This window comes from Procambarus clarkii, chromosome 67 (genome assembly GCF_040958095.1).
Source record: "Procambarus clarkii isolate CNS0578487 chromosome 67, FALCON_Pclarkii_2.0, whole genome shotgun sequence".
In the NCBI taxonomy this organism is placed as follows: Eukaryota; Metazoa; Arthropoda; class Malacostraca; order Decapoda; family Cambaridae; genus Procambarus; species Procambarus clarkii.
This window is the reverse complement of record NC_091216.1, coordinates 1,278,628-1,303,883: the sequence shown is the minus strand read 5'-3', so window position 1 is coordinate 1,303,883 and position 25,256 is coordinate 1,278,628.

The window sequence follows — 25,256 nt, the reverse complement described above, 5'->3', positions numbered from 1 at the left end:
TTTGTTTTGTACTAACAAAACAAAATGCAAGAAAACTTGCTTAAAAATGCTAAATTTGCGAAATTCTGAGATTTGAAGGCCAAATCACATATCGTGAGAAAACATGAAGTAGTATCGAAATATTGGTAAAAACGAAAATATATATACGTAAAATCACACTACATGAATAACGTGAAAAAAGTCAATATATTACCATATTTGAGGATTTTAACTTCAAATCATAGAGCGAGGTTTCGTATTATTTAGATCCAAGAAAAGACATATGACAATGTTGTTTCAAATACAAATGCTAAAAATCAATGTATTTTCATTAGAATTAACTAAAATGTTCCTGATTTTCCGTTTATATTACTGATGGAAGATGTACACGTAAAACCGCTCTCATCCGGCTGGAACGTCGATATATGCAATAAAAACAGAACTTCTCCCCTTTCCAATATCTTTCTCAGTATTTTAACGAGAAACAAATAGTTGATTGAAAATGAAGTGTTTAAGGTTAATTTCTAATCAATTATGTGTTTGCATCATTTTTATCGTATATTTAATGAATTAATAGCAATAAACTGAAAATTCGCAAAAACGTGGAAAAACAGCAAAATATTGCCTAATTCGATGATATTTTGTTTATATCACATAAAGGAAAAGGGGATGATAAACGTCAAAATATTGCTGAATTCGATTATTTTTAGTACGAAACATAATGCAAGAAAACTTGCTTAAAATGCAATATTATGCGAAAATCTGAGATTTGAAGGCCAAATCACATATCGTGATACTACATGAAATAGTATCGAAATATTGGTAAAAATAAATATATATACGTAATATCAAACTACATGAAAAACGTGAAAAAAGTCATTATTATACCAAATTTGAGGATTTTAACTTCGAATCATAAAGCGACGTTTCGTATTTTTTAGACCCTAGAAAAGACGTCCAAAGATGTTGCTTCCAATTCAAATGATAAAAATCAATGTGTTTTCATTAAAATTAACTAAAATGTTCCTGATTTTCGGTTTATATTACCAATGGAAGATGTACACGTAAAACCGCTCTCATCCGGCTGGAACGTCGATATATGCAATAAAAACAGAACTTCTCCCCTTTCCAATATCTTACTCAGTATTTTAACGAGAAACAAATAGTTGATTGAAAATGAAGTGTTTAAGGTTAATTTCTGATCAATTATGTGCTTGCATCATTTTTATCGTATATTTAATGAATTAATAGCAATAAACTGAAAATTCGCAAAAACCTGGAAAAACAGCAAAATATTGCCTAATTCGATGATATTTTGTTGATATCACATAAAGGAAAAGGGGATGATAAACGTTAAAATATTGCTGAATTCGATGATTTTTAGTACGAAACATAATGCAAGAAAACTTGCTTAAAATGCAATATTGTGCGAAAATCTGAGATTTGAAGGCCAAATCACATATCGTGATACTACATGAAATAGTATCGAAATATTGGTAAAAATGAATATATTTACGTAATATCAAACTACATGAAAAACGTGAAAAAAGTCATTATTATACCAAATTTGAGGATTTTAACTTCGAATCATAGAGCGACGTTTCGTATTTTTTAGACCCTAGAAAAGACGTACAAAGGTGTTGCTTCCAATACAAATGATAAAAATCAATGTGTTTTCATTCAAATTAACTAAAATGTTCCTGATTTTCGGTTTATATTACCAATGGAAGATGTACACGTAAAACCGCTCTAATCCGGCTGAAACGTCGATATATGCAATAAAAACAGAACTTGTCCCCTTTTAAATATCTTACTCAGTATTTTAACGAGAAACAAATAGTTGATTGAAAATGAAGTATTTAAGGTTATTTTCTGATCAATTATGTGTTTGCATCATTTTTATCGTATATTTAATGAATTAATAGCAATAAACTGAAAATTCACAAAAACGTGGAAAAACAGCAAAATATTGCCTAATTCGATGATATTTTGTTTATATCACATAAAGGAAAAGGGGATGATGAACGCCAAAATATTGCTGAATTCGATGATTTTTAGTACGAAACAAAATGCAAGAAAACTTGCTTAAAATGCAATATTTGCATTTAATATTTGTGAGATTTGAAGGCCAAATCACATATCGTAAGAAAATATGAAGTAGTATCGAAATATTGGTAAAAACGAATATATATACGTAAAATCACACTAAATGAATAACGTGAAAAAAGTCACTATATTTCCATATTTGGGGATTTTAACTTCAAATCATAGAGCGAGGTTTCGTATTATTTAGATCCAAGAAAAGACATATGACAATGTTGTTTCAAATACAAATGCTAAAAATCAATGTATTTTCATTAGAATTAACTAAATATTCCTGATTTTCCATTTATGTTACCGATGGAAGATGTACACGTAAAACCGCTCTTATCCGGCTGAAACGTCGATATATGCAATAAAAACAGAACTTCTCCCCTTTCCAATATCTTACTCAGTATTTTAACGAGAAACAAATACTTGATTGAAAATGAAGTGTTTAAGGTTAATTTCTAATCAATTATGTGTTTGCATCATTTTTATCGTATATATAATGAATTAATAGCAATAAACTGAAAATTCACAAAAAACGTGGAAAAACAGCAAAATATTGCCTAATTCGATGATATTTTGTTGATATCACATAAAGGAAAAGGGGATGATAAACGTCAAAATATTGCTGAATTCGATGATTTTTAGTACGAAACAAAATGCAAAAAAACTTGCTTAAAGTGCAATATTATGCGAAAATGTGAGATTTTAAGGCCAAATCACATATCGTGATACTACATGAAATAGTATCGAAATATTGGTAAAAATGAATATATTTACGTAATATCAAACTACATGAAAAACGTGAAAAAAGTCATTATTATACCAAATTTGAGGATTTTAACTTCGAATCATAGAGCGACGTTTCGTATTTTTTAGACCCTAGAAAAGACGTACAAAGGTGTTGCTTCCAATACAAATGATAAAAATCAATGTGTTTTCATTAAAATTAACTAAAATGTTCCTGATTTTCGGTTTATATTACCGATGGAAGATGTACACGTAAAACCGTTCTAATCCGGCTGAAACGTCGATATATGCAATAAAAACAGAACTTCTCCCCTTTTCAATATATTACTCAGTATTTTAACGAGAAACAAATAGATGATTGAAATTGAAGTATTTAAGGTTATTTTCTGATCAGTTATGTGTTTGCATAATTTTTATTGTATATACATTGAATTAATAACAATAAACTGAAAATTCACAAAAACGTGGAAAAACGGCCTAATTCGATGATATTTTGTTTAAATCACATAAAGGTCAAAATATTGCTAAATTCGATGATTTTGTTTTGTTTTGTACTAACAAAACAAAATGCAAGAAAACTTGCTTAAAAATGCTAAATTTGCGAAATTCTGAGATTTGAAGGCCAAATCACATATCGTGAGAAAACATGAAGTAGTATCGAAATATTGGTAAAAACGAAAATATATATACGTAAAATCACACTACATGAATAACGTGAAAAAAGTCACTATATTACCATATTTGAGGATTTTAACTTCAAATCATAGAGCGAGGTTTCGTATTATTTAGATCCAAGAAAAGACATATGACAATGTTGTTTCAAATACAAATGCTAAAAATCAATGTATTTTCATTAGAATTAACTAAAATGTTCCTGATTTTCCGTTTATATTACTGATGGAAGATGTACACGTAAAACCGCTCTCATCCGGCTGGAACGTCGATATATGCAATAAAAACAGAACTTCTCCCTTTTCCAATATCTTTCTCAGTATTTTAACGAGAAACAAATAGTTGATTGAAAATGAAGTGTTTAAGGTTAATTTCTAATCAATTATGTGTTTGCATCATTTTTATCGTATATTTAATGAATTAATAGCAATAAACTGAAAATTCGCAAAAACGTGGAAAAACAGCAAAATATTGCCTAATTCGATGATATTTTGTTTATATCACATAAAGGAAAAGGGGATGATAAACGTCAAAATATTGCTGAATTCGATTATTTTTAGGACGAAACATAATGCAAGAAAACTTGCTTAAAATGCAATATTATGCGAAAATCTGAGATTTGAAGGCCAAATCACATATCGTGATACTACATGAAATAGTATCGAAATATTGGTAAAAATGAATATATTTACGTAATATCAAACTACATGAAAAACGTGAAAAAAGTCATTATTATACCAAATTTGAGGATTTTAACTTCGAATCATAGAGCGACGTTTCGTATTTTTTAGACCCTAGAAAACACGTACAAAGGTGTTGCTTCCAATACAAATGATAAAAATCAATGTGTTTTCATTCAAATTAACTAAAATGTTCCTGATTTTCGGTTTATATTACCAATGGAAGATGTACACGTAAAACCGCTCTAATCCGGCTGAAACGTCGATATATGCAATAAAAACAGAACTTCTCCCCTTTTAAATATCTTACTCAGTATTTTAACGAGAAACAAATAGTTGATTGAAAATGAAGTATTTAAGGTTATTTGCTGATCAATTATGTGTTTGCATCATTTTTATCGTATTTTTAATGAATTAATAGCAATAAACTGAAAATTCACAAAAACGTGGAAAAACAGATAAATATTGCCTAATTCGATGATATTTTGTTTATATCACATAAAGGAAAAGGGGATGATGAACGCCAAAATATTGCTGAATTCGATGATTTTTAGTACGAAACAAAATGCAAGAAAACTTGCTTAAAATGCAATATTTGCATTTAATATTTCTGAGATTTGAAGGCCAAATCACATATCGTAAGAAAATATGAAGTAGTATCGAAATATTGGTAAAAACGAATATATATACGTAAAATCACACTACATGAATAACGTGAAAAAAGTCACTATATTACCCTATTTGAGGATTTTAACTTCAAATCATAGAGCGAGGTTTCGTATTATTTAGATCCAAGAAAAGACATATGACAATGTTGTTTCAAATACAAATGCTAAAAATCAATGTATTTTCATTAGAATTAACTAAATATTCCTGATTTTCCATTTATGTTACCGATGGAAGATGTACACGTAAAACCGCTCTTATCCGGTTGAAACGTCGATATATGCAATAAAAACAGAACTTCTCCCCTTTCCAATATCTTACTCAGTATTTTAACGAGAAACAAATACTTGATTGAAAATGAAGTGTTTAAGGTTAATTTCTAATCAATTATGTGTTTGCATCATTTTTATCGTATATATAATGAATTAATAGCAATAAACTGAAAATTCACAAAAAACGTGGAAAAACAGCAAAATATTGCCTAATTCGATGATATTTTGTTGATATCACATAAAGGAAAAGGGGATGATAAACGTCAAAATATTGCTGAATTCGATGATTTTTAGTACGAAACAAAATGCAAAAAAACTTGCTTAAAGTGCAATATTATGCGAAAATCTGAGATTTTAAGGCCAAATCACATATCGTGATACTACATGAAATAGTATCGAAATATTGGTAAAAATGAATATATTTACGTAATATCAAACTACATGAAAAACGTGAAAAAAGTCATTATTATACCAAATTTGAGGATTTTAACTTCGAATCATAGAGCGACGTTTCGTATTTTTTAGACCCTAGAAAAGACGTACAAAGGTGTTGCTTCCAATACAAATGATAAAAATCAATGTGTTTTCATTAAAATTAACTAAAATGTTCCTGATTTTCGGTTTATATTACCGATGGAAGATGTACACGTAAAACCGTTCTAATCCGGCTGAAACGTCGATATATGCAATAAAAACAGAACTTCTCCCCTTTTCAATATATTACTCAGTATTTTAACGAGAAACTAATAGATGATTGAAATTGAAGTATTTAAGGTTATTTTCTGATCAGTTATGTGTTTGCATAATTTTTATTGTATATACATTGAATTAATAACAATAAACTGAAAATTCACAAAAACGTGGAAAAACGGCCTAATTCGATGATATTTTGTTTAAATCACATAAAGGTCAAAATATTGCTAAATTCGATGATTTTGTTTTGTTTTGTACTAACAAAACAAAATGCAAGAAAACTTGCTTAAAAATGCTAAATTTGCGAAATTCTGAGATTTGAAGGCCAAATCACATATCGTGAGAAAACATGAAGTAGTATCGAAATATTGGTAAAAACGAAAATATATATACGTAAAATCACACTACATGAATAACGTGAAGAAAGTCACTATATTACCATATTTGAGGATTTTAACTTCAAATCATAGAGCGAGGTTTCGTATTATTTAGATCCAAGAAAAGACATATGACAATGTTGTTTCAAATACAAATGATGAAAATCAATGTGTTTTCATTAAAATTAACTAAAATGTTCCTGATTTTCGGTTTATATTACCAATGGAAGATGTACACGTAAAACCGCTCTCATCCGGCTGGAACGTCGATATATGCAATAAAAACAGAACTTCTCCCCTTTCCAATATCTTACTCAGTATTTTAACGAGAAACAAATAGTTGATTGAAAATGAAGTGTTTAAGGTTAATTTCTGATCAATTATGTGTTTGCATCATTTTTATCGTATATTTAATGAATTAATAGCAATAAACTGAAAATTCGCAAAAACGTGGAAAAACAGCAAAATATTGCCTAATTCGATGATATTTTGTTGATATCACATAAAGGAAAAGGGGATGATAAACGTCAAAATATTGCTGAATTCGATGATTTTTAGTACGAAACATAATGCAAGAAAACTTTCTTAAAATGCAATATTATGCGAAAATCTGAGATTTGAAGGCCAAATCACATATCGTGATACTACATGAAATAGTATCGAAATATTGGTAAAAATGAATATATTTACGTAATATCAAACTACATGAAAAACGTGAAAAAAGTCATTATTATACCAAATTTGAGGATTTTAACTTCGAATCATAGAGCGACGTTTCGTATTTTTTAGACCCTAGAAAACACGTACAAAGGTGTTGCTTCCAATACAAATGATAAAAATCAATGTGTTTTCATTCAAATTAACTAAAATGTTCCTGATTTTCGGTTTATATTACCAATGGAAGATGTACACGTAAAACCGCTTTAATCCGGCTGAAACGTCGATATATGCAATAAAAACAGAACTTCTCCCCTTTTAAATATCTTACTCAGTATTTTAACGAGAAACAAATAGTTGATTGAAAATGAAGTATTTAAGGTTATTTTCTGATCAATTATGTGTTTGCATCATTTTTATCGTATATTTAATGAATTAATAGCAATAAACTGAAAATTCACAAAAACGTGGAAAAACAGCAAAATATTGCCTAATTCGATGATATTTTGTTTATATCACATAAAGGAAAAGGGGATGATAAACGCCAAAATATTGCTGAATTCGATGATTTTTAGTACGAAACAAAATGCAAGAAAACTTGCTTAAAATGCAATATTTGCATTTAATATTTCTGAGATTTGAAGGCCAAATCACATATCGTAAGAAAATATGAAGTAGTATCGAAATATTGGTAAAAACGAATATATATACGTAAAATCACACAACATGAATAACGTGAAAATAGTCACTATATTACCATATTTGAGGATTTTAACTTCAAATCATAGAGCGAGGTTTCGTATTATTTAGACCCAAGAAAAGACATATGACAATGTTGTTTCAAATACAAATGCTAAAAATCAATGTATTTTCATTTGAATTAACTAAATATTCCTGATTTTCCATTTATGTTACCGATGGAAGATGTACACGTAAAACCGCTCTTATCCGGCTGAAACGTCGATATATGCAATAAAAACAGAACTTCTCCCCTTTCCAATATCTTACTCAGTATTTTAACGAGAAACAAATACTTGATTGAAAATGAAGTGTTTAAGGTTAATTTCTAATCAATTATGTGTTTGCATCATTTTTATCGTATATATAATGAATTAATAGCAATAAACTGAAAATTCACAAAAAACGTGGAAAAACAGCAAAATATTGCCTAATTCGATGATATTTTGTTGATATCACATAAAGGAAAAGGGGATGATAAACGTCAAAATATTGCTGAATTCGATGATTTTTAGTACGAAACAAAATGCAAAAAAACTTGCTTAAAGTGCAATATTATGCGAAAATCTCAGATTTTAAGGCCAAATCACATATCGTGATACTACATGAAATAGTATCGAAATATTGGTAAAAATGAATATATTTACGTAATATCAAACTACATGAAAAACGTGAAAAAAGTCATTATTATACCAAATTTGAGGATTTTAACTTCGAATCATAGAGCGACGTTTCGTATTTTTTAAACCGTAGAAAGGACGTATAAAGATAATGCTTCCAATACAAATGATAAAAATCAATGTGTTTTCATTAAAATTAACTAAAATGTTCCTGATTTTCGGTTTATATTACCGATGGAAGATGTACATGTAAAACCGTTCTAATCCAGCTGAAACGTCGATATATGCAATAAAAACAGAACTTGTCCCCTTTTCAGTATCTTACTCAGTATTTTAACGAGAAACAAATAGATGATTGAAAATGAAGTATTTAAGGTTATTTACTGATCATTATTTTCTGAGTTTGCATAATTTTTATCGTATATTTAATGAATTAATAACAATAAACTGAAAATTCACAAAAACGTGGAAAAACGGCCTAATTCAATGATATTTTGTTGAAATCACATAAAGGAAAAGGGGATGATAAAGGTCAAAATATTGCTAAATTCGATGATTTTTAGTACAAAACAAAATGCAAGAAAACTTGATTAAAAATGCAAAATTTGCGAAATTCTGAGATATGAAGGCCAAATCACATATCGTGAGAAAACATGAAGTAGTATCGAAATATTGGTAAAAACGAATATATATACGTAAAATCACACTACATGAATAACGTGAAAAAAGTCACTGTATTACCATATTTGAGGATTTTAACTTCAAATCATAGAGCAAGGTTTCGTATTATTTAGATCCAAGAAAAGACATATGACAACGTTGTTTCAAATACAAATGATAAAAATCAATGTGTTTTCATTAGAATTAACTAAAATGTTCCTGATTTTCCGTTTATATTACCGATGGAAGATGTACACGTAAACCGCTCTAATCTGGCTGAAACGTCGATATATGCAATAAAAACAGAACTTCTCCTCTTTTCAATATCTTACTCAGTATTTTAACGAGAAACAAATAGATAGTTGATTGAAAATGAAGTGTTTGAGGTTAATTTCTAATCAATTATGTGATGGCATAATTTTTATTATATATATAATGAATTAATAACAATAAACTGAAAATTCACAAAAACGTGGAAAAACGGCCTAATTCGATGATATTTTGTTTATATCACATAAAGGTCAAAATATTGCTAAATTCGATGATTTTGTTTTGTTTTGTACTAACAAAACAAAATGCAAGAAAACTTGCTTAAAAATGCAAAATTTGCAAAATTCTGAGATTTGAAGGCCAAATCACATATCGTGAGAAAACATGAAGTAGTATCGAAATATTGGTAAAAACGAAAATATATACGTAAAATCACACTACATGAATAACGTGAAAAAAGTCACTATATTACCATATTTGAGGATTTTAACTTCAAATCATAGAGCGAGGTTTCGTATTATTTAGATACAAGAAAAGACATATGACAATGTTGTTTCCAATACAAATGATAAAAATCAATGTGTTTTCATTAGAATTAACTAAAATGTTCCTGATTTTCCGTTTATATTACCGATGGAAGATGTACACGTAAAACCGCTCTAATCCTGTCGGAAAATCCGACACCATTTAATAATATATACAGACAGATAATAGCTGTGTTGTATAAACAAGTTAACCCATAGAAAACGTAACTTGTAGTGGAATTACCGTCTATAGAAAACGGGATATCATCACCACATACTATTATAAATCACCACCTATTATGGTGGGAATTATTCTTAAATACATTAGTCTTTGGACTTTACCATCATAAAAACATCTCATATAAATTAACTTAATTATCAGTATTAAAGTAGAGTAAATGTGACCCTTCTATCACTTATTGACATCTGGACAATGTAAGCTAGGCGTCAGGGTGAGGGAGGGCAGCCATTGTTGATATTAGACCAGAGGCTCACGGGAGCAAATTCGGCTCCTGTTAATTTTACTTGGACGAAGTGTTATGGAAACCAAAGGTGTACCATTATTAACACGCTGTCAAGAAATCAGGTTAAGTGTTCTTCCGAAACCCATGTATCTTTCATTTATGGCCATTAATGTCATTATATAGGGTGGGACGGTTAGAGCACGTGGCAGCCTCAAACTAAAGGTAATTAAGCCAGGTCTTCATTGTTCCATGTACAGTGTTTCTCTGATATACCTGTCATATATAGGATTCTGGCTTTACAGCTAGCGCCCTTTTAACAGGTCAAGACGAGGAAGTATGCTTTGTGCATCAGTTACCAGGGTGATGGAAGCTACCTCAAAGAGGGAAAATGTGGTGTCTACATCCTGGTTATACCTGGTGGACTTAAGGCCTACTGTACTATAAGATAAGGAACCTCTTCAAGGTATGTAGTCTAATACTGTAGTTTGATTGGCTGCATATATATAAATTAATTTAATAAACCCCCCTAATGTGTAGAGGATCGATTTGTGAGATTATGAGATTATTGCAGAAATACAGTCCACTTATCATTATACAAATTGCTATCAAAGTATATAAATTAATGTAAATATAAATTCTATATATATTCATATAAATTAAATAAATATAAATCTCACAGGTTGGTTCCCACAATTCCGGCTGGAACGTCGATATATGCAATAAAAACAGAACTTCTCCCCTTTTCAATATCTTACTCAGTATTTTAACGAGAACCAAATAGTTGATTGAAAATGAAGTGTTTGAGGTTAATTTCTAATCAATTATGTGTTTGCATCATTTTTATCGTATATTTAATGAATTAATAGCAATAAACTGATAATTCACAAAAACGTGGAAAAACAGCAAAATATTGCCTAATTCGATGATATTTTGTATATATAACATAAAGGAAAAGGGGGATGATAAACGTCAAAATATTGATGAATTCGATGATTTTTAGTACGAAACAAAATGCAAAAAAACTTGCTTAAAAGGCAATATTATGCAACAATCTGAGATATGAAAGCAAAATCACATATCGTGATACTACATGAAATAGTATAGCAATATTGGTAAAAATGAATATATTTACGTAATATCAAACGACAAGAATAACCTGAAAAAAAATCATTTTTTTCACGTTTTATCAATATCATTAGGGATATTTTGGAAACTGCAGGGAGGGTTTTGGCAAAATGTGATCCATCGCCGCTTTCAATAATTCGCATATTTTCGGTATAAAAGTCGTAATTTCAAACTGGGAATACATGCAGAGAGGCAGAATTTGGCTCCAAAATATGTCTCAAGCGTCGAATTTGGGATGTTTGCTATATTTTGAAAACTGCAGGGAGGGTTTGGGCAAAATGTGATCCATCGCCGCTCTCAGTAAATGGCATATTTTCGGTATAAAAAGACGTAATATCAAATTGCGAATACGTGCAGAGAGGCCGAATTTGGCTTCAAAATATGGCTCAAGTGTCGAATTTGGGATGTTTGGGATATTTTGAAAAATGCAAGGGGGGGGGGCAAAATGTGACCTATCGCTTCTCTCAGTAATTGACAAATTTTCGGTATAAAATGTCGTAATTTCAAACTGCGAATATGTGCAGAGAGCCAGAATTTGGCTCTAAAATATGGCTCAAGGGTCGAATTTTGGATGTTTGGGATAATTTTAAAACTGCAGAGAGGGTTTTGGCAAAATGTGATCCATCGCCGCTTTCAGTAATTGGCATATTTTCGGTATAAAAAGTCGTGATTTCAAACTGCGAACACATGCAGAAAGCAAAAATTTGGCTCTAAAATATGGCTCAAGGGTCGAATTTGGGATGTTTGGGATATTTTGAAAACTGGAGGGAGGGCTTGGGCAAAATGTGATCCATCGCCGCACTCAGTAATTGGCATATTTTCGGTATAAAATTTCGTAATTTCAATCTGCGAATACGTGCAGAGAGCAAAAATTTAGCTTTAAAATATAGATCATGGGTCGAATTTGGGATGTTTGGGATATTTTGAAAACTACAGGAGGGTTTGGGCAAAATGTGACCCATTGTCGCTCTCAGTAATTTGCATATTTTCGGTATAAAATGAAATAATTTCAAACTGCGAATACGAGCAGAAAGCCAGAATTTGGCTCCAAAATATGGCTCAAGGGTCGAATTTGGGATGTTTGGGATATTTTGCAAGTTGCCGGGGGGATTGGGCAAAATGTGACCCATCGCTTCTTTCAGTAATTGGCTTATTTTTAAGCGTCAAATTTGGGATGTTTGGGATAAAAAGTCGTAATTTCAAACTGCGAATACGTGCAGAGAGCCAGAATTTGGCCCCAAATAATTCTCAAGGGTCAAATTTGGGATGTTTGGGATATTTTGAAAACTGCAAGGAGGGTTTGGGTAAAGTGTGATCCATCGCTGCTCTCAGTAGTTGGCATATTTTCGGTAAAAAAAATCGTAATTTCAAACTGCAAATACGTGCAGAGAGCCAGAATTTGGCTCCAAAATACGGCTCAAGGGTCGAATTTGGAATGTTTTGGATATTTTGAAAACTGCAAGGAGGGTTTGGGCAAAATGTGATCCATCGCCGCTTTCAGTAATTGGCATATTTTCGGTATTAAAAGTCGTAATTTCAAACTGCAAATACATGCAAAAAGCCAAAATTTCGCTCCAAAATATGGCTCATGGGTCGAATTTGGGATGTTTGAGATATTTTGAAAACTGCAGGGACGGCTTTATGCAAAATGTGATCCATCGTTGCACTCAGTAATTGGCATATTTTCGGCATAAAATGTCGTAATTTCAAACTGCGAATACGTGCAGAGAGCCAGAATTTGGCTCCAAAATATAGGTCATGGGTCGAATTTGGGATGTTTGGAATATTTTGAACACTGCAGGGGAGTTTGGGCAAAATGTGACCCATCGTCGCAATCAGTAATTGGCATATTTTCGGTAGAAAATTAAATAATTTTTACCTGCGAATACGTGCAGAGAGCCCGAATTTGGCTCCAAAATATGGCTCAAGCGTCGAATTTGGAATGTTTGGGATATTTTGAAAACTGCAGGGAGGGTTTGGGCAAAATGTGATCCATCGCCGTTTTCAGTAATTGTCATGTTTTCGGTATAAAAAGTCGTAATTTCAAACTGAGAATACTCGCAGAAAGCCAGATTTTGGCTCCAAAATATGGCTCAAAGGTCGAATTTGGGATGTATGGGACAATTTGCAAATTGCCAGGGGGTTTGAGCAAAATGTGACGCATCGCTGCTTTCAGTAATTGGCATATTTTCAAGCGTCAAATTTGGGAAGTTTGGGATAAAAAGTCGTAATTTCAAACTGCGAATACGTGCAGAGAGCCAGAATTTAGCACCAAAATAATTCTCAAGGTTCAAATTTAGGATGTTTGGGAAATTTTGAACATAGCAGGGAAGGTTTGGGGCAAAATTTGATCCATCGCCGCTCTCAGTAATTGGCTTATTTTCGGTATCAAAAGTCGTAAATTCAAACTGCGAATACGTGCAGAGAGCCAGAATTTGGCTTCAAAATATGGCTCAAGCGTCGAATTTGGGATGTTTGGCATATTTTGAAAACTGCGGGGGGGGGGGGGCAAAATGTGACCTATCGCTGCTCTCAGTAATTGACATATTTTCGGTATAAAATTTCGTAATTTCAAACTGCGAATATATGCAGAGAGCCAGAATTTGGCTCCAAAATATGGCTCAAGGGTCGAATTTGGGATATTTGGGATAATTTGAAAACTGCAGAGAGGGTTTCGTCAAAATGTGATCCATCGCCGCTTACAGTAATTGGCATATTTTCGGTATAAAAAGTCGTAATTTCAAACAACGAATACCTGCAGAAAGCCAAAATATGGCTCCAAAATATGGCTCAAGGGTCGAATTTGGGATGTTTGGGATATTTTGAAAACTGCAGGGATGGCTTGGGCAAAAAGTGATCCATCGTTGCACTAAGTAATTGGCATGTTTTCGGTATAAAATGTCATATTTTCAAACTGCTAATACGTGCAGAGAGCCCGAATTTGGCTCCAAAATATGGCTCAAGCGTCGAATTTAAGATGTTTGGGATATATTGAAAACTGCAGGGAGGGTTTGGGCAAAACGTGATCCATTGCCGCTTTTAGTAATTGCCATGTTTTCGTTATAAAATGTCGTAATTTCAAACAGCGAACTCGTGCAGAGAGCCAGAATTTGGCTCAAAAATATAGCTCATGGGTCGAATTTGGGATGTTTGGGATATTTTGCAAACTGCCGGGGGGTTTGGGCAAAATGTGACCCATCGCTGTTTTCAGTAATTGGCTTATTTTCAAGCGTCAAATTTGGGATGTTTGGGATAAAAAGTCTTAATTTCAAACTGCGAATACGTGCAGAGAGCCAGAATTTACCTCCAAAATAATTCTCAAGGGTCGAATTTGGGATGTTTGGGATATTTTAAAAAACTACAGAGATGATTTGGGCAAAATGTGATCCATCGCAGCTCTCAGTAATTGGCATATTTTCGGTATAAAAATCGTAATTTCAAATTGCGAATACGTGCAGCGAGCTAGAATTTGGCTCCAAAATATGGCCCAAGCGTTGAATTTAGGATATTTGTTATAATTTGAAAACTGCAGAGAGGGTTTCGTCAAAATGTGATCCATCGCTGCTTTCAGTAATTGGCATATTTTCGGTATAAAAAGTCGTAATTTCAAACAACGAATACATGCAGAAAGCCAAAATTTGGCTACAAAATATGGCTCAAGGGTCTAATTTGGGATGTTTAGGATATTTTGGAAACTACAGGGAGGGTTTGGGCAAATTGTGATCCATCGCCGCTTTCAGTAATTGGCATATTTTCGGTATAAAAAGTCGTAATTTCAAACAGCGAATACGTGCAGAGAGCCCAAATTTGGCTCGAAAATATGGTTCAAACGTCGAATTTGGGATGTTTGGGATATTTTAAAAACTGCAGGGAGGTTTTGGGCAAAATGATATCCATCGCCGCTTTCAGTAATTGTCATGTTTTCGGTATAAAAAGTCGTAATTTCAAACAGCGAATAAGCGCAGAAAGCCAGAATTTGGCTCCAAAATATGGCTCAAAGGTCAAATTTGGCATGTTTGGGATATTTTGCAAACTGCAGGGGGGTTAGGGCAAAATGTGACTCATCGTTTCTTTCAGAAATTGGCATATTTTCAAGCGTCAAATTTGGGATGTTTGGGATAAAAAGTCGTAATTTCAAACTGCGAATATGTGCAGAGAGCCACAATTTGGCTCAAAAATTTGGCTCAAGGTTACAATTTGGGATGTTTGGGATATTTTAAAAACTGCAGGGGGGTTTGGGCAGAATGTGATCCATCGCCGCTCTCAGTAATTGGCATATTTTCTGTATAAAATAACGTAATTTCAAAATGCGAATACGTGCAGAGAGCCCAAATTTGGCTCCAAAATATGGCTCAAGCGTCGAATTTGGGATGTTTGGGATATTTTGAAAACTGGGGGTTTGGGCGAATTGTGACCCATCGCTGCTATCAGTAATTGACATATTTTCGGTATAAAATGTCGTAATTTCAACCTGCAAATATGTGCAGAGAGCCAGAATTTGGCTCCAAAATATGGCTCAAGGGTCGAATTTGGGAGGCTTGGGTTTTTTGAAAACTGAATGGTGGGTTTGGGAAAAATCTGATCTATCGTCGCTTTCAGTAATTGGCATATTTTCAGTACAAAAAGTCGTTTTTCAAACTGCGATAACGTGAAGAAAGCCAGAATTCGGCTAGAAAATATGGCTCAAGGGTCGAATTTGGGATGTTTGGGATATTTTTAAAACTGCAGGGAGGGTTTGGGAATAATGTGATCCATCGCCGCTTTCCGTAATTGGCCTATTTTCAGTATAAAAGTCGTAATTTCAAACTGCGAATACGTGCAGAGAGCCCAAATTTGGCTCCAAAATATGACTCAAGCGTGGAATTTGGGATGTTTGGGATATTTTGAAAACTGGGGGTTTAGACAAAATGTGACCCATCGCTGCTCTCAGTAATTAACATATTTTCGGTATAAAATGTCGTAATTTCAACCTGCGAATATGTGCAGAGAGCCAGAATTTGGCTACAAAATATGGCTCAAGCGTCGAATTTGGGATGTTTGGGATATTTTGCAAACTGCCGGGGGGTTTGGGCAAAATGTGACCCATCGCTGTTTTCAGTAACTGGCTTATTTTCAAGCGTCAAATTTGGGATGTTTGGGATAAAAAGTCTTAATTTCAAATTGCGAATACGTGCAGAGAGCCAGAATTTAGCTCCAAAATAATTCTCAAGGGTCGAGTTTGGGATGTTTGGGATATTTTGGAATCTACAGAGATGATTTGGGCAAAATGTGATCCATCGCTGCTCTCAGTAATTGGCATATTTTCGGTATAAAAATCGTAATTTCAAATTGCGAATACGTGCAGCGAGCTAGAATTTGGCTCCAAAATATGGCCCAAGCGTTGAATTTAGGATATTTGGGATAATTTGAAAACTGCAGAGAGGGTTTCGTCAAAATGTGATCCATCGCTGCTTTCAGTAATTGGCATATTTTCGGTATAAAAATTCGTAATTTCAAACAACGAATACATGCAGAAAGCCAAAATTTGGCTCCAAAATATGGCTCAAGGGTCGAATTTGGGATGTTTAGGATATTTTGGAAACTGCAGGGAGGGTTTGGGCAAAATGTGATCCATCGCTGCTTTCAGTAATTGGCATATTTTCGGTATAAAAAGTCGTAATTTCAAACAGCGAATACGTGCAGAGAGCCCGAATTTGGCTCGAAAATATGGCTCAAACGTCGAATTTGGGATGTTTGGGATATTTTAAAAACTGCAGGGAGGTTTTGGGCAAAATGATATCCATCGCCGCTTTCAGTAATTGTCATGTTTTCGGTATAAAAAGTCGTAATTTCAAACAGCGAATAAGCGCAGAAAGCCAGAATTTGGCTCCAAAATATGGCTCAAAGGTCGAATTTGGCATGTTTGGGATATTTTGCAAACTGCAGGGGGGTTAGGGCAAAATGTGACTCATCGTTTCTTTCAGTAATTGGCATATTTTCAAGCGTCAAATTTGGGATGTTTGGGATAAAAAGTCGTAATTTCAAACTGCGAACATGTGCAGAGAGCCACAATTTGGCTCAAAAATTTGGCTCAAGGTTACAATTTGGGATGTTTGGGATATTTTAAAAACTGCAGGGGGGTTTGGGCAGAATGTGATCCATCGCCGCTCTCAGTAATTGGCATATTTTCGGTATAAAATAACGTAATTTCAACCTGCGAATACGTGCAGAGAGCCCAAATTTGACTCCAAAATATGACTCAAGCGTCGAATTTGGGATGTTTGGGATATTTTGAAAACTGGGGGTTTGGACAAAATGTGACCCATCGCTGCTCTCAGTAATTGACATATTTTCGGTATAAAATGTCGTAATTTAAACCTGCGAATATGTGCAGAGAGCCAGAATTTGGCTTCAAAATATGGCTCAAGCGTTGAATTTTGGATGTTTGGGACATTTTGAAAAATGCAGGGGGGGGGCAAAATGTGACCTATCGCCGCTCTCAGTAATTCACATATCTTCGGTGTATAAATTCGTAATTTCAAACTGCGAATACTTGCAGAGAGCCAGAATTTGGCTCCAAAATATAGGTCATGGGTCGAATTTGGGATGTTTGAGATATTTTGAAAACTGTAGGGGGGTTTGGGCAAAATGTGACCCATCGTCGCAATCAGTAATTGGCATATTTTCGGTATAAAATGAAATAATTTCAAACTGCTAATACGTGCAGAAAGCCCGAATTTTGCTCCAAAATATGGTTCAAGCGTCGAATTTGGGATGTTTGGGATATATTGAAAACTGCAGGGAGGGTTTGGGCAAAATGTAATCCATTGCCGCTTTAAGTAATTGTCATGTTTTCGTTATAAAATGTCGTAATTTCAAACAGCGAATACGTGCAGAGAGCCAGAATTTTGGTCCAAAATATAGCTCATGGGTCGAATTTGGGATGTTTGGGATATTTTGCAAACTACCGGGGTGTTTGGGCAAAATGTGACCCATCGCTGCTTTCAGTAATTGGCTTATTTTCAAGCGTCAAATTTGGGATGTTTGGGATAAAAAGTCGTAATATCGAACTTCGAATACGTGCAGAGAGCCAGAATTTAGCTTCAAATTATGGCTCAAGCGTTGAATTTGGGATGTTTGGGATATTTTGAAAACTGCAGGGAGGGTTTGGGCAAAATGTGATCTATCGCAGCTTTCAGTAATTGGCATATTTTCGGTATAAAAATTCGTAATTTCAAAAAGTGAATACGTGCAGAGAGCCAGAATTTGGCTCAAAATTATGGCTCAAGCGTTGAATTTGGGATGTTTGGGATATTTTGAAAACTGCAGGGAGGGCTTGGGCAAAATGTGATCCATCGCAGCTTTCAGTAATTGGCATATTTTCGGTATAAAAAGTCGTAATTTCAAACAGCGAATAAGCGCAGAAAGCCAGAATTTGGCTCCAAAATAATTCTCAATGGTCGAATTTGGGATGATTGGGATATTTTGAAAACTACACGGAAGGGGTATGGGCAAAATGTGACCTATCGCCACTCTCAGTAATTCACATATTATCGGTACAAAAATTCGCAATTTCAAACTACGAATATGTCCAGAGAGTCGCAATTTGGCTCCAAAATTTGGCTCAAGGGTTGAATTTGGGATGTTACGGATATTTTGAAAACTGGAGGGGGGTTTGGGCAAAATGTGACCCATCCCCGCTCTCAGTAATTGGCATATTTTCGGTATAAAATGACGTAATTTCAAACTGCGACTACGTGCAGAGAGCCAGAATTTGGCTCCAAAATATGGCTCAAGCGTTGAATTTAGGATGTTTGGGATATTTTGAAAACTGCAGGGGGAGGGGGGCAAAATGTGACCTATCGTCGCTCTCAGTAATTGACATATCTTCGGTGTATAAATTCGTAATTTCAAACTGCGAATATGTGCAGAGAGCCAGAATTTGGCTCCAAAATATGGCTCAAGCGTCGAATTTTGGATGTTTGGGATAATTTTAAAACTGCAGAGAGGGTTTCGGCAAAATGTGATCCATCGCCGCTTTCAGTAATTGTCATGTTTTCGGTATAAAAAGTCGTAATTTAAAACTGCGAAAACGTTCCGAGAGCCAGAATTTAGCTCCAAAATAATTCTCAAGGGTCGAATTTGGGATGTTTGGGACATTTTGAAAACTGCAGGGACGACTTTATGCAAAATGTGATCCATCGCCGCACTCAGTAAATAGTATATTTTCGGTATAAAATGTCGTAATTTCAAACTGCGAATACGTGCAGAGAGCCAGAATTTGGCTCCAAAATATAGCTCATGGGTCGAATTTGGAATGTTTGGGATATTTTGAAAACTGTAGGGGGGTTTGGGCAAAATGTGACCTATCGTCGCAATCAGTAATTGGCATATTTTCGGTAGAAAATGAAATAATTTCAAACTGCTAATACGTGCACAGAGCCCGAATTTGGCTCCAAAATATGGCTCAAGCGTCGAATTTTGGATGTTTGGGATATATTGAAAACTGCAGGGAAGGTTTGGGCAAAATGTGATCCATTTCCGCTTTAAGTAATTGTCATATTTTCGTTATAAAATGTCGTAATTTCAAACAGCGAATACGTGCAGAGAGCCAGAATTTGGCTCCAAAATATAGGTCATGGGTCGAATTTGGGATGTTTGGGATATTTTGCAAACTGCCGGGGTGTTTGGGCAAAATGTGACCCATCTCTGGTTTCAGTAATTGGCTTATTTTCAAACGTCAAATTTGGGATGTTTGGGATAAAAAGTCGTAATTTCAAACTGCGAATACGTGCAGAGAACCAGAATTTAGCTCCAAAAAAATTCTTAAGGGTCGAATTTGAAATGTTTGGGATATTTTGAAAACTACAGGGATGGTTTGGGCAAAATGTGATCCATCGTCGCTCTCAGTAATTGGCATATTTTCGGTACAAAAAGTCGTAATTTCAAACTGCGAATACGTGCAGAGAGCTAGAATTTGGCTCCAAAATATGGCTCAAGCGTTGAATTTGGGATGTTTGGGATATTTTGAAAACTGCAGGGAGGGTTTGGGCAAATTGTGATCCATCGCCGCTTTCAGTAAATGTCATGTTTTCGGTATAAAATGTCGTAATTTCAAACAGCGAATAAGCGCAGAGAGCCCGTATTTGGCTCGAAAATATGGCCCAAGCGTCGAATTTGGGATGTTTGGGATATTTTGAAAACTGCAGGGAGGGTTTGGGCAAAATTTATCCATCGCCGCTTTCAGTAATTGTCATGTTTTCGGTATAAAAAGTCGTAATTTCAAACTGCGAATACTTGCAGTATGAAATTACTTGGAGCCAGAATTTGGCTCCAAAATAATTCTCAATGGTCGAATTAGGGATGATTGGGATATTTTGAAAACTACAAGGAAGGGGTATGGGCAAAATTTGACCCATCGCCACTCTCAGTAGTTGGCATATTTTCGGTATAAAATGTCGTAATTTCAACCTGTGAATATGTGCAGAGAGCCAGAATTTGGGTCTCTGAGGCTCAAGTGAGGCTTAAGAGAAGGATGTAGAGCCTCAAGAGAATGATGCAGAGGTTTAAGAGAGTGATGCAGAGGCTCAAGAGAGTGATGCAGAGGCTTAAGAGAATGATGCAGAGGCTGAAGAGAGTGTTGCAGAGGCTCAAGAGAGGGATGCAGAAGCTCAAGAGAGTGATGCAGAGGCTTAGGAGAGTGAGGCAGAGGCTCAAGAGAGTGATGCAGAGGCTAAGGAGAGTGAGGTAGAGGCTTAGGAGAGGGATGCAGAGGCTCAAGAGAGGGATGCAGAGGCTCAAGAGAGGGATGCAGGGGCTCAAGAGAGGGATGCAGAGGGTCAAGTGAGGGATGCAGAGGCACAAGAGAGGGAAGCAGAGGCTCTTGAGAGTGACGCAGAGGCTCAAGAGAGGGATGCAGAGGCTCAAGAGAGTGATGCAAAGGCTCAAGAGAGTGATGCAAAGGCTCAGGAGAGGGATGCAGAGGCTCAAGAGAATGATGTAGAGGCTTAAGAGAGGGATGCAGAGGCTCATGAGAGGGATGCAGAGGCTCAAGATAGTGATGCAAAGGCTTAAGAGAGTGATGCAAAGGCTCAGGAGAGGGATGCAGAGGCTCAAGGGAATGATGCAGAGGCTTAAGAGAGGGATGCTGAGGCTCAAGGCAATGATGCAGAGGCTCAAGAGAGTGATGCAGAGGCTCAAGAGAGGGATGCAGAGTATCAGGAGAGGGATGCAGTGGTTTAGGAGAGTGAGGCCGAGGCTTAGGAGAGTTATGCAGAGGCTTGAGAGAAGGATGCAAGGAGCTCAAGAGAGTGATGCAGAGGCTTGAGAGAGGGATGCAGGAGCTCAAGAGAGTGATGCTAATGCTCAAGAGAGTGGTTCAGGTGCTTAGGAGAGTGGTGCAGAGGCTTAAGAGAGTGATGCAGAGGCTTAAGAGAGGGATACAGAGTCTCAAGAGAGGGATGTAGAGGAACAAGAGATGGATGCAGAGGCTCAAGAGAGGGATGCAGAGGCTTAAGCGAGTGATGCAAAGGCTCAAGAGAGTGATGCAGAGGCTCATGAGAGGGATGCAAGGGCTCAAGAGAGGGATGCAGAGGCTCAAGTGAGAGATGCAGAGGCACAAGAGAGGGATGCAGAGGCTCTTGAGAGTGACGCAGAGGCTCAAGAGAGGGATGCCGAGGCTTAAGAGAATGATGCAAAGGCTCAAGAGAGGGATGCAGAGGCTCATGAGAGGGATGCAGGAGTTCAAGAGAGTGATGCAGAGGCTCAAGAAAGGGATGCAGAGGCTTAAGGAAGAGATGCAGAGGCTCAAAAAAGGGATGCAGAGGCTTAAGAGAGCGATGCAGAGGCTGAAGAGAGTGTTGCAGAGGCTTAAGAGAGGGATGCAGAGGCTCAAGAGAGTGATGCAAAGGCTGAAGAGAGTGATGCAGAGGCTTAAGAGAGGGATGCAGAGGCTCAAGAGAGGGATGCAGAGGCTTAAGAGAGTGATGCAGAGGCTGAAGAGAGTGTTGCAGAGGCTTAAGAGAGGGATGCAGAGGCTCAAGAGAGTGATGCAAAGGCTCAAGATAGTGATGCTGAGGCTCAAGAGAGTGATGCCGAGGCTGAAGAGAGTGTTGCAGAGGCTCAAGAGAGGGATGCAGAGGCTTATTAGAGTGATGCAGAGGCTGAAGTGAGTGTTGAAGAGGCTCAAGAGAGGGAAGAAGAGGCTGAAGAGAGTGTTGAAGAGGCTCAAGAGAGGGATGAAGAGACTGAAGAGAGTGATGCAGAGGCTCAAGAGAGGGATACAGAGGCTCAAGAGAGTGATGGAGAGGCTTAGGAGAGTGAGGCAGAGGCTTAGGAGGGTAATGCAGAGGCTCAAGAGACGGATGCAGAGGCTCAAGAAAGGGATGAACAGCCTCAAGAGAGGGATGCAGAGGCTCAAGAGAGGGATGCAAAGGCTTAAGAGAGTGATGCAAAGGCTCAGGAGAGGGATGCAGAGGCTCAAGAGAGTGATGCAGAGGATCAAGAGAGTGATGCAGAGGCTGAAGAGAGAGATGCAGAGGCTAAAGAGAGTAATGCAGAAGCCTAAAGAGAGGGATTCAGAGGCTTAAGAGAATGATGCAGAGGCTGAGGAGAGTGTTGCAGAGGCTCAAGAGAAGGATGCAAAGGCTCAAGAGAGTGATGCAGAAGCTTAGGAGAGTGAGGCAGAGGCTTAAGGGAGGGATGCAGAGGCTAAAGAGAGTGATGCAAAGGCTCAAGTGAGTGATATAGAGGCTTAAGAGAGGGATGCAGAGGCTCCAGAGAGGGATGCTTAGGCTTAAGAGAGTGATGCAGAGGCTGAAGAGAGTGTTGCAGACCCTTAAGAGAGGGATGTAGAGGCTCAAGAGAGTGATGCAAAGGCTCAAGAGAGTAATGCAGAGGCTTAAAAGAGGGACGCAGAGGCTCAAGTGAGAGATGTAGAGGCCCAAGAGAGGGATGCAGAGGCTCAAGAGAGGGATGCAGAGGCTCTTGAGAGTGATGCAGAGGCTCAAGAGAGGGATGAAGAGGCTTAAGAGAGTGATGCAGAGGCTCATGAGAGGGATGCAGGAGTTCAATAGAGTGATGCAGAGGCTCAAGAGAGTGATTCAGAGGCTTACGAGAGTGATGCACAGGCTTAAGAGAGTGATGCTGAGGCTTAAGAGAGGGATGCAAAGCCTTAAGCGAGGGATGCAGAGGCTCAAGAGAGGGATGCAGGGGCTCAAGAGATGGATGCAGAGGCTCAAGTGAGGGATGCAGAGGCACAAGAGAGGGATGCATAGGCTCTTGAGAGTGACGCAGAGGCTCAAGAGAGGGATGCAGAGGCTTAAGAGAATGATGCAGAGGCTCAAAAAAGGGATAAAGAGGCTTAAGAGAGTGATGCAGAGGCTGAAGAGAGTGTTGCAGAGGCTTAAGAGAGTGATGCTGAGGCTTAAGAGAGGGATGCAGAGGCTCAAGCGAGGGATGCAGAGGCTCAAGAGAGGGATGCAGGGGCTCAAGAGAGGGATGCAGAGGCTCAAATGAGGGATGCAGAGGCACAAGAGAGGGATGCAGAGGCTCATGAGAGTGACGCAGAGGCTCAAGCGAAGGATGCCGAGGCTTAAGAGAGTGATGCAAAGGCTCAGGAGAGGGATGCAGAGGCTCAAGAGAGTGATGCAAAGGCTCAAGAGAGTGATGCAGAGGCTCAAGAGAGTGATGCAGAGGCTGAAGAGAGTGTTGCAGAGGCTCAAGAGAGGGATGCAGAGGCTTAAGAGAGGGATGCAGAGGCTCAAGAGAGGGATGCAGAGGCTTATTAGAGTGATGCAGAGGCTGAAGAGAGTGTTGAAGAGGCTCAAGAGAGGGAAGAAGAGGCTGAAGAGAGTGTTGAAGAGGCTCAAGAGAGGGATGAAGAGACTGAAGATAGTGATGCAGAGGCTCAAGAGAGGGATACAGAGGCTCAAGAGAGGGATGCAGAGGCTCAAGAAAGGGATGAACAGCCTCAAGAGAGGGATGCGGAGGTTCATGAGAGGGATGCAAAGGCTTTAGAGAGTGATGCAAAGGCTCAGGAGAAGGATGCAGAGGCTCACGAGAATGATGTAGAGGCTTAAGAGAGGGATTCAGAGGTTCAAGAGAATGATGCAGAGGCTCAAGAGAGTGATGCAGAGGATCAAGAGAGTGATGCAGAGGCTGAAGAGAGAGATGCAGAGGCTAAAGAGAGTAACGCAGGGGCTCAAGAGAATGATGTAGAGGCTTAGGAGAAGGATGTAGAGGTTCAAGAGAATGATGCAGAGGTTTAAGAGAGTGATGCAGAGGCTCAAGAGAGTGATGCAGAGGCTCGAGAGAGTTATGCAGAAGCCACAAGAGAGCGATTCAGAGGCTTAAGAGAATGGTGCAGAGGGTGAAGAGAGTGTTGCAGAGGCTCAAGAGAGGGATGCAAAGGCTCAAGAGAGTGATGCAGAGGCTTAGGAGAGTGAGGCAGAGGCTCAAGAAAGTGATGCAGAGGCTTAGGAGAGTGAGGCAGAGGCTTAGGAGAAGGATGCAGAGGCTCAAACGAGGGATGCAGAGGCTCAAACGAGGGATGCAGAGGCTCAAGAGAGGGATGCAGGGGCTCAAGAGAGGGATGCAGAGGCTCAAGTGATGGATGCAGAGGCACAAGAGAGGGATGCAGAGGCTCTTGAGAGTGACGCAGAGGCTTAAGAGACGGATGCAGAGGCTTAAGAGAGTGATGCAAAGGCTCAGGCGAGGGATGCAGAGGCTCATGAGAGGGATGCAGGAGTTCAAGAGAGTGATGCAGAGGCTCAAGAAAGGGATGCAGAGGCTTAAGAAAGAGATGCAGAGGCTCAAGAGAGTGATGCAAAGGCTCAAGAGAGTGATGCAGAGGCTGAAGAGAGTGTGGCAGAGGCTTAAGAGAGGGATGCAGAGGCTCAAGAGAGTGATGCAGAGGCTCAAGAGAGTGCTGCAGAGGCTTAAGAGAGGGATGCAGAGGCTCAAGAGAGGGATGCAGAGGCTTAAGAGAGCGATGCAGAGGCCTAGAAGATTGTTGCAGAGGCTAAAGAGAGGGATGCAGAGGC